The sequence below is a fragment of the Perna viridis genome, chromosome 2 (genome assembly GCF_037379345.1).
Source record: "Perna viridis isolate PV_CMFRI_1.1 ecotype Kerala chromosome 2, ASM3737934v1, whole genome shotgun sequence".
Classification (NCBI taxonomy): Eukaryota; Metazoa; Mollusca; class Bivalvia; order Mytilida; family Mytilidae; genus Perna; species Perna viridis.
The window spans coordinates 2,998,173-3,009,230 of NC_142446.1; the positions used below are offsets into that span (position 1 = coordinate 2,998,173).

Below are 11,058 nucleotides of genomic sequence, written 5' to 3' on the forward strand. Positions count from 1 at the left end.
TTTGTTGTCAGAGAAATGTAAATTGTAGTGTTTTGAACTAACAAGATTTAGAGAAAAGGGTAGATCAAACTTGTGAAATGAAACGTCACATATTATAAGTTGCATGATCGGATTAGACGGACAGAGTCAAGACAGAATACTATATTGAACGCCAAATACGATTGCACGGCTCTTTAAAATATCGAATTCTCGGTAAACAAATTTTGGGCAGTATAAAAAAAAACCAAAATTGTACTGTGCGAATTAAATAATCATTTCGCATATCAAATGGTTATTCACCGTAACTGTTTTCTTTTAAGAAGATTGGTCTTTCGATTTGTTTACAGATTTTGTTTTGTATTTAGTTATGGGACATAATTCGTACAAAATTGGGGTGATTTTCTGACCATGAAACTTAATTTAATTGTTAATTTATATTGATGTAAGCAATCATTAATAAATTTCGGATTTTACGTTTGGAGTTACGGGACTTTATTCATTGAAACTGGGGATTTCGACGTTTTTGGACCAATAGTGCTTGCATCCATTTTCATGAAACTTTGTTTAACTGTTTATTTTTTTTTTAATTTATTAATATTCTTTATCTACCTACGTCACCAAAGATGAAAGCAGGTCTAACACCCGCTCAACTCCGTCTGCCCGTCACGGCTTAGGGGGGACCTATATAACACAAATGTATTGAACCCATGTCATACAAAACATTGCACAGTATTGAAATGGTGGGAGAATTTAACAAATGTTTTCCTTATATTTTAGCAGTTTCATTTTTGTTACTTTGTGTTGTGGATGGTTACTCAAAAAGTATCGAACCAACGTTATTTGACATTTGCACAATATTTTATATACATATTGAAGATGTCCAACTCCTATTATGGAGAAATTTGACAAATATGTAACATGAATGCCTGCAATTTTTTCCAGCAGTATCTGTTATCACTAGTACACACTTAGGTTTGTAACCATCACTTCAGTTTTTTTAAAAGGGTTATGATTTATAAACAGATTAAGTATATTCATGTGTTGACAAATATATGATAGTGACGCTGGCCTCGTTATAATTTTTTGAGTCGTGAGACTATTCTTAGAAAAATGGGACAAAGTCGAGTACAACTAAAAAAAAAACACAAAATTATCTATGACATTATGTTTTTGTTTTTCTTTGATTTAATAAGCTTTCGATTTTTAGCTCACCTTACCCGAAAGCGTCCGCCGTCGTTAACAATTTATCAAAACATTTTTCTGAAACTACTGGAGCAGAAGTTTTTGGCATGTATCTCGAAACCGTTAGGCTTAGCAAAATTCTTACATGGAGTATAAATATTTAGCATGGTGAGATCTATCTGTGGTCAAATATCTGTGTAAATCTGCTAAGCGATGTTGGAGTTGCTGGTTGCCCTTTTACGACGTCTTTTTTTTTTTTTTCTTTTTTTAATGTAATTACGTTCAAAAAGTTTCTTCTCGGAAACTACTGGACAGAATTCAATGAAAATTGATTTGATTGTTCCTTAGGTGTATGAGCGTTTGGAATTGTTATCAGCATGAGTATCTCAACAACCAAATTTCACGACGGCAATAGTGAGCAGTATCTAGACCCTAGGACGAGATTTTGAGATATGCTATGTCGACTTGTCGAGAAAAAGACGTCAACTTGACTTGATAATTTTCGTTTTTAGTCGAATTTTCGAGATTTTTAAGTAGACTTGTCGTGACAGTTATGTCAATATTTTGATATAATATCTTGACAGCACAACTTGTCGATGGCAGAATTAAGCCTCCATGGTTATGCAAGAAAAAATATAGCCGCTTTTACAAAAAAAATAGAGTGATGCTTATTAAGCCAGGTGGGCGATTCGGTCTTTTTTTTTTAGAGCTAGCATCTAATTATCAGTTATTCAAGAAGTGGCGAGATACAAGTGATAATCTCCGAAAAGTTATGTGTTCTTCCGTCGGCGGTTTCTAAATGATTGATTTTTTTACATTTTTTTTACAGTTGTTAAGTACCATAAAATACAGCTGTAGTTCAATTTTCAGCAAAATCCAAAATGTACATTTTGCCATCCACCTTTTTTTTTTATTTAAACGTTTTTCATTCAATAATGAATAGGCATTCCTATTCCAGCCCTCTCCAAAGAATAAAGTGCAATACGATAAAATATATAAATATTCGCCTTTTCCACCATTCTGTGGCGGAGTATCACTTCAGCTGATACCCTATTTTTCGAGTTTTGATCCTTTAGGATTATCTTATGGCACAGGTTCATCAGAAACTTCCCTACTATTTCTGAACAGTGCGCAAAATATAGTGCAAATCCAATTCATTTCATTCCATACAATGTGTCTCGTTTAAAATCAGTACAAATGATCAAGACAATTATTTAGCTTAATAATGTTGCTGCAAATAAAATTAAGACCGAGTTTTCAAGCTAAATAAAGATATAAGGAATTCTTTTTTGGCCTTGAAGGATGTTTTGTAATAACGGACTTGGGCCAACTTTCCTGGCATTTTGTTCATTGAAACGTACTATCAAGTAAATGATATAATTAGACATTTTGATTGGGAAACCCCTGGAAGATAGGTGTAACACGAACTTTCCTGCGACACAATTTGACTTATCGATTATCGAAAGTGAGAAATGGCATTTTAGTTATAACATTTTTACCAAAAATTCAAAACATAAAAAATATTCCCGGGTCAGAATCATCCAAAAACCGCGTATAAACTAATGCATAGTACGATTGTCAAACCAGTTGGGCTACGGACGCTATATGATAATTGTGGTCGTAATAAGCTGCATAACGTCTACTGTTTCAGTGTTTTATATTTTTAGCGGAAAAGTTACTTTTTCACCTTAAATTTTGCATTTTGGGACCAATAATAGTTTTTTTCTAAAGATACACATTATTGCATATTTTTTTTCAGAAGCTACCAGAGTGGAGGTAACGGTGCGTCTATCATAATTACACAATATACAGACTCCAATGAAAATTCCGGACATGTGTACATTTTTTTTAATAGACCCTACTTATGGACAGAATACTGGGGGAAAATGGCCGAGGTCCTTTGCATTTAGGAAATTTGATTCTTGCAGAGTACAGTGCTTAGAAACATTAAATGTGTCTGGCATGTTTTTACTTTTCGTTAAAATTTTATCATTAAATCAGGTAAAATTGGCGGGAAAATTTAAACTGATAAAAATTGTTTATATTTGGAAAATCTGATGCTTATCTTATTTTCTTAAGCTTAAATGGGTTTTATTAGAGTATAACTACAGTGAGTGTAGGAATAAATGCTTTGCTAAAATAGTCTTGTATGTAATTACGATTTTTTTGGTCAGGTTTGAAAAGTGTTTTAAATGATTTTGTTCTTGATGCTGTACTGTTGAATCAAGAATCACATTGCTATTAGCCCTCTGATTTATCATGCCCTCTAGTAACAAATTGTATGGGATAAAGAGAAATCACATTATCGGTCCGTCTGTTTGTCTATGTAATATTTCAATATGAGTCTTATTGCAAGAAATTCAGTTATTTGACCACTTCCATTCTGGTCTTAATCTTATGCTTTAAACATTTACTGACAATCAAAGTTCAGAACCGTATCAAACTTTAATGTTGTGTCCTTATTTGCCCCAATTGTTCAGTGATTCTGCTTGCGCTCCACACAGAATTTGCATCTTGTAGTAAGTGGAGTGATACTTCGATTGTCATACCGTTTAATGCAAATAAACGCATAATAGTTAACCATGACACCTTAGGAAAAAGGCATAAATACAAAAACATCAGCGGAAAACAAAAGCAAACATCGAAGAGAAATTACCAATACCTATACTCAAAGACTTTTAGTTCACTTCACGGACTTCTAAACTGTTTAGCACCCAAATACAGTAACGCGCCGTGCGACATACACTTCGAAAAGTTCTGCAGTCGTCACCATGGACCTTACTGTCCGTTTCCAATGTAAGGTTTGGTTGATTATATAGGAAAAATAACTGGGAATCATTGGAACAGCCCCCACCCCTTTTCAAACTTTCTTGGTCCGTCACTGAAACGATTATCTGTCGTAGATATTCTTTCTCTTCCACCTGACTTCCAACAAGCAACTTGACCGGGTCCGTCACTGAAACGATTATCTGTCGTAGATATTCTTTCTCTTCCACCTGACTTCCAACAAGCAACTTGACCGGGTCCGTCACTGAAACGATTATCTGTGGGAGATATTCTCCCCCTTCCACCTGGCTTGACTTCCAACAAACAACTTGGTCGGGTCCGCCACTGAAACGATTATCGAATGGAAACAAAAAAACGATAGAACTAAGAAACAAGGATGCAGAAATAAACGATTTAAATAGGAAAATAATCAATATTACAAAATCGGCTCCAAATGGCCAATATACATTTGACAGTCGTACCGATGTTTGTGTAAGGGTGCATTATACAGTTACATTAAGGCGCACTGTTTCGCACACCAAAATGCCCCGGTCAAATTTTGTAAAACTTAAAATTAAAAGTTGAAATTTGGTGGATATATTGATTAAATGTAGATAAGCATTTATACATAGACAGATGTAATATGTGTTATGGTAAACAGGTGTAATTTAAGTGAAAAATGGTATCCGGAACGTTTCAGTCCCCTGCCGTATTATATTCTCTCCTCAGCATCAGATGGCTGATTTTTAAAATACCTTATTTCGCACGAACTTTTGGGACTAAAATTGTGAGAGAATGAATCGAAAAGGGTCTTATATATTTTATAAAATATAGTATTTGACTGTTAGTTTTGGAAAGGCACCCCTGATTTGTACTAAAACTCAGTAATATTTTTTTCAGTATGTTACCATGGCTACTGGATTTTATAAGAATAATCACTATATTACTTATAAATGACTTGAACCTCCACACACCAAAGATTTAGAAAATATGTACTTTTTTATGACAAAACACTAGAAATTTCTGTGTGGACTGCCTCAAAACAGCTTTATTTCAACAAAATAAGACCAAATTTTCAGAAATGCTCTAACTGTATTGTACTACCCAATGGATTTGCTTGACTGCGGGGTTGCTTTCGATAAGGTTGGTCTGGTCATTAAAAGCGTCGTGCGCATGTGCAAACTAAAGTCGAAAAAAAAGATTACGTTGCGAATTGCAACAAACGGAAGTAGGCGCTAGATCACGGGCAAGCCGCGGAAATATGTGGTGATTCGGAGTGTCAAATACTTTACACGGACGAATCTAGAAAGCACGGTGGAACATTTGGTTCATTTATTACAACAGTTAAAAACATGGAACCCCTATTTACTCGGGTTAAAACAAATGTCAAACGAGGCTGCTAAAACCCAACTAGATACGTCTATATCCATCTTAAATGACATTGAAACCAGAGATCACTCTCTGCGAGGAAACAAAGCTTTCGCAGTAAGTGGCGATGAAAAATGTGGTACCTCACTTCAGTTAAAAGTTTATTTGAACAGAAATGGTATTAAATTTCCAGAACTGAAACCCTTCTTTCATAATGGCGGATAAGCCTACCATATCAGGGAACATATTCAAAATTTCTCGGAGAAGTAAATCAGAGGGTAAAGTTTCAAACTTGAATGGATTACTGACATCAGTTTTGAAGTCAATAAAAACGCCGGAAATCATTACTGGATTTCGAGCGTTGGGAATTTTGAATAAATTTGTAACAACCCCGCTTTTAAAGATTTTAGAGGACAATTCTACTCACATTTTTGACATGAATGCCCGATATCAAACATTGGTATCGTATTTGGAGACTCACTGAGTGTGGCAAGTTCACAAGCGATGATAACTGGAGAATTTGTACCTTCTCCTGATATCTCGGTAAAGAAGGACGATGTTTGGACATCTCTTTTTCAAAGTGAAAATGACGCTGATTGCATCTCAATAATCACGAAAATGAGTGCAGCAGTTTGTAAAGCCTTGCAAGACAAAGTTAAGGGACATCTATTGGATGGGGTGCACACTTTACACAACGAAAGTGAAAATGAACGCTTTAGTTCCGTTTTACCACACAGCAAACTTCCAGAGAGAGCTTTCGGACAGTTAGGTTGGTTGTTAAGACATCGCCCGAACTCCACAAAACTTGCTAATGAAGCGCATATAGTGTATGGAATGAACTAGACGGGATAGTAGCTACACAATCACAACGAGGTGGAAATCGCCGAACTTGTTTCATGGTCAAAACAGCAGCTTAAATCTGTGGTTGATGCAGAAAGTAAAAGATCCAAAAAAACTGGAAGCCGAACTGACACAGATAAGGATAGACAAGGAAAAACGCACTAAAGAGGTAATCGCTAAATCGGTCAAACGGAGAGAAACTCTAACCAAGGAAATCGTGGATATTGGATTCTGGGACTCAAAGCAAAAGATTGGCAAAAAATTACGAAAAAAAACAGAGAAAGCAAAAGAAATGCACTAAAGACATAAATCAATTTCCGACAGTTTGTATTAGAACAGGAAGCTGAAAAGGGTCTTTTTCAGACTAACAAGTTCCAGAAGCAAATGGTAACAATCGACATGATAAAATCAACCTTCTAGAACTTGTACGACTGGCAGAGCAAAAACTCAGGCAATATTGTTTAAGACATGTTTATTGTGAATTTAATACATACAGGAACATGCTGTACCTTGGTTGATTAAATAATATCTGTTTCATGTTAAATTATTGGTCGCACCAAATGCTCTACCCTATCACACTTACATGTAACACCTGTAAATAAGGTACATTTATTATAGCATGGTATGTAACTATAGAACAGGTACTCATTGCATGCATATATAGATGTACTAAATTTCTATTAACCCTTGGACTTAATTAAAATTATGATATGTAATTATAGCCAGAAGCACTTTTATACAAATTTATTAACTACCAAATAATAATCAGAACTAATATACTAGAATTCGTCAGTAAGTCTCATCAAGGATTTATATATAGCGAGGATTGGAATCCGTCAGTTAGTAACATCAAGGATTTATATATAGCGAGGATTGGAATCCGTCAGTTAGTAACATCAAGGATTTATATATAGCGAGGATTGGAATCCGTCAGTTAGTAACATCAAGGATTTATATATAGCGAGGATTGGAATCCGTCAGTTAGTAACATCAAGGATTTATTTATAGCGAGGATTGAAATCCGTCAGTTAGTAACATCAAGGATTTATTTATAGCAAGGAATCCTTCTATATTTAACTCCTTGGTAACATTTCTATAATATAATATTCAAAGGTACCTAAATGTTATACAATAGGCCATCATAAAAAAAAATCTAGTTTTTCAAAATAGGCAGGTGATTTTTTTTAATTTTTATCATATTAAGTGAAAAATGTTGTCAATTTGAAATAAGTTGACCTAAATTGAAAAAAAAAACAAAATATTTTTTTTCAGGGAAGGTGAAAATTGAGTCTGGAGAAGATAAGGGTATAGGATATATATTTTTTAAATTTTTATCATAATTGCAATTTTACCTACTTTTCTTTTTAGTGTCAGGTGTAGAAGAATAAGATACAGATCCTCACAAATGTTTTAAGGAATGTACAGAACAAAGCTATTGTTTGTATTATATCTTTATATCTTATCCTTATTAGATGTTGTGATTGATATTATTATTCAGATGTATTAAACACGTATATTTATAGTTGTATACATATATGATTATGCATCTGTTCAAACGAAAAAAAGAATGAACCTAGTCATTGAGTACAAGTGTAGTCTCTTGTCGATGATAAATGGTCAAAGGTCAATTTTGTTTTAAGAAACCAAATGACTAACAGAAATGTGAACGTGATTTTTGTCATGTATGTATATATATAGATGTAATATCAGATGAAAAATTGCAATATGTTTTTCGTTTGTTAATGAAACATAAAAAAAAACATTTGTTTTTCATGTGTATTTCATGTATTTTTCATGTGTATTTCATGTGTTTTTCATGTGTTTAGGACTACCATGAAAACATAACACATATCAAAAACACGTTTTCAATAAAGATATAAATATATGATGCTCTCTCATTAAGATGTTTATCTGTCAACAAATGTCTCCTTGATGATATTGAAATCATTGAAGGTATAGTTTTCATTTGAATCGGTGTTGAAATTTCAGTTCTTGATTTTTAATTCTTAAAAATAGATATATTTCCATACCTTCCTAAACATGTGTTTCCATGTTTTGAAAATACAAAAACATATGTTGCAATTTTTCCTGATTAGACCATTTTTAAAAACATACAAATAAATATTTCGCAGCGTGAAGATTTTTTTATATAATTGTATGAAAATGTGAGAATTAATTTGACTTGCCTTCAATTAAATATGAGATCTTCTTCATTTAGAAATTGTAACGATGTATTTAAATGTTATTTAAGAATATAAAAAATGAAAACATACCAACACATAGCTTATACTGTCTGTTTTCAATAATAAACAGATATAGTAAGACCAGAGTGCTTCAATTTTGATTTGTGACAGATATGACCTCTTGACCCTAGTCTTGTTCTGAGTATATACTTTTTAAAAAGGCTACTACAATGTTGAACAATGTGTCTATTTTCGTCATTGATATACACAACTAAGAGGTTTTAAGCACAAAAAGAATACACACATATGATTTTAATAAATCCAGTAGAATAACGGTGCAGAGTCTACTCACACAGATCTGTAAGTATATTACAAAGATAACATGTTTTAATTTGTGTAGAAGTACACACGAGAATTTTGATAAAATGTGTTTGAAATGATGCAAAATATTATTTTTGTGAAAACTAGCTTGAAGAAAAGAAAGGTTTTACGATCCCAAAATTTGATTTAAGAAGAAAGCATGTCAAATAAGTATAGACTTAATTTTTTGCAAATTAAAAAAAAATCGATAGATCTGTTTTTAATTGTTTGAGAAACCTGAAATTTATTATCAGATACTCCATTATTGGAACTCAATTACATAGTTATAGTTTTTTTCATTGAATTCTTTAAGTATGTCGGATTAGTAGTCGGTATTTTTGTTGTTACTCTTATCCAGCTCTGTAAAATATATAAATATCTCCCGTTTTTATACTAAGTCCTGCCAATATTCCATAAATTTTACATCAGTATAAAGTAACGTTTAATTATCTTCACTGCTACCTCTGTAAGTCACTGATCGTTGATCATGTTTGTTTTTTTGTTGGGGTTTAACGTCCGAGCAGCAATATTTCAGCTATATTCAGACGATGAACATGAAATTGATGATAAAATGAACATGAAATGATGATGAAATGAAAAAGGGATGGGACGCAAGGACAATGGGGTCGACAAATTTTGATTGCCACTGGAAATAGGGAGAGGTGGGTAGGGTCGGGCAATTTAGCCTCCTGTGGCGGAGCCCTATGGTTCCTACTCCGGGAGAATACCACAGTAGGGTTCTTTAACGTGCGAGGAACTTGGCATCTTTCCCAACACGTTGCATCACTATGGTTTTCAGTCAGGTTTTCCGTATTATAGCCAGACAACCCCATGATGTAACACGCCAGGGGTACCCCTTTCCACCACCTGGGGGACACATCCCAGTTGCTCTGTGGGCAGAGCGCCCTAGCCCCCGGCTAGATTTCTGAGCACTATTTAGTCGCCTTTTACGACAAGCTTAGCGCTGCTGCAGGCCTACTCTTTTAACACCCGGATCTGCACGGGGCTCGTTGATCATAGAGGCAAGAATTTAGAAATAGCAATGCAGAAAGTACAAAAGAGGGAAAATTCGTAAACACAAAGCAATGCAATGAACACCAAGAGGGTAACCGCACATCACAAAAATAACAATTAAAATAGCAAGTTGCTTTTTGGAAGTCAGGTGGAAGGGAGAATATCTCCGACAGATAGTCGTTTCAGTGGCGGACCCAGCCGAGTTGCTTGTTGAAAGTAGAGCCAGGTGAAAGGGGGAGAATATCTCCTAAAAAATTTTCGGACTTTACTTGCAATTCACTCCCAATACTTAATTTTTTCATTCAATCACTCTCTTCCCTTCCTGTGTAGTGATCTGAGTGTTTTCGTATGTTCTTTTTCAATTATAAATTGTTTTTGTAAAGACTTTATATTTGTTTGTAGAACTACTACACTACATGGAGATTTTTTTGTGACTTTTGTCTGTTCTAACTTGGTTTCAAGATTCTGTATTATTTTTTCGTTATTTACATTTTGGATCTTCAGTTTATGATTTCTGCTTTTGTTTCTTTACTTTGAACACTGACTTGATGAAAAGCGCTTTTCAATCTTTTCAAAACAATTTTTTCGACAACGTCAATCTATGGGTTTTCATTTATATTATTTTCATGAGAATCAATTCTGCATGGATATTTTTCGAAAGGACAGTCGAAAAAATTGTGTCTGTTCTCTTCCGCTTTTTTCCTCTTTTGTTTTTGCAATTTCTGTTTTCTTATGTCTTAAACTACAATTTACTCTTCGATTTTTTCATTGCTTAATTCGTCTTTGATGGATAAAAACTGGAAGCAATGCCGAAGAGGTAAGCCTTGTTTTTTCCTCAAATCATCCAAGTCAAGTAATTTTGTAAATTTTTTTTTTATTGGATCAAATTTGACGAGTAGATCAGGGGTAAGATTCTCGAAGCTACCCTAAGGTATGTCCTAAGTCACGTCCAAAAACCAACTTTAGGATGGAGTTAGGATCATCTTATGACAATGTTAGGTTGCGTCTCGAAGCTTCCTTAGACATGTCTCAAGTTAAGAAGTCATAAAGACGTCCTAAGTATATTCTGTGAAATGTTTAAATTATTATTTATATTATGTATTTATTAAAAAATATTAAATACGGATAAATGGTTGATATTGTTATATCAAATAAACAACAATGCATATATGGATTTTTTTCCAAAAAAGTTTTTTTCCACATTTTTGGTGAACAAAAAAAAATAAAATGATTGCTTCCTAATTATATCCATGTGTGTGAATTTAAAAACCGAATGAAGTTATTGATTTTCGATTGTTACATGTATGTATTAGATATAGAAACAGTAGCATTTTTTTTAATAAAGTGTCAGTGAATCGTTAAACAT

General features: G+C 33.7%; 1 pseudogene; it reads left to right on the forward strand.

The window, feature by feature from the left end:
- Positions 1-132: 132 nt before the first annotated feature.
- LOC148623307 (uncharacterized) lies at positions 133-8,398 on the forward strand (annotated as a pseudogene).
- Positions 8,399-11,058: the final 2,660 nt, after the last annotated feature.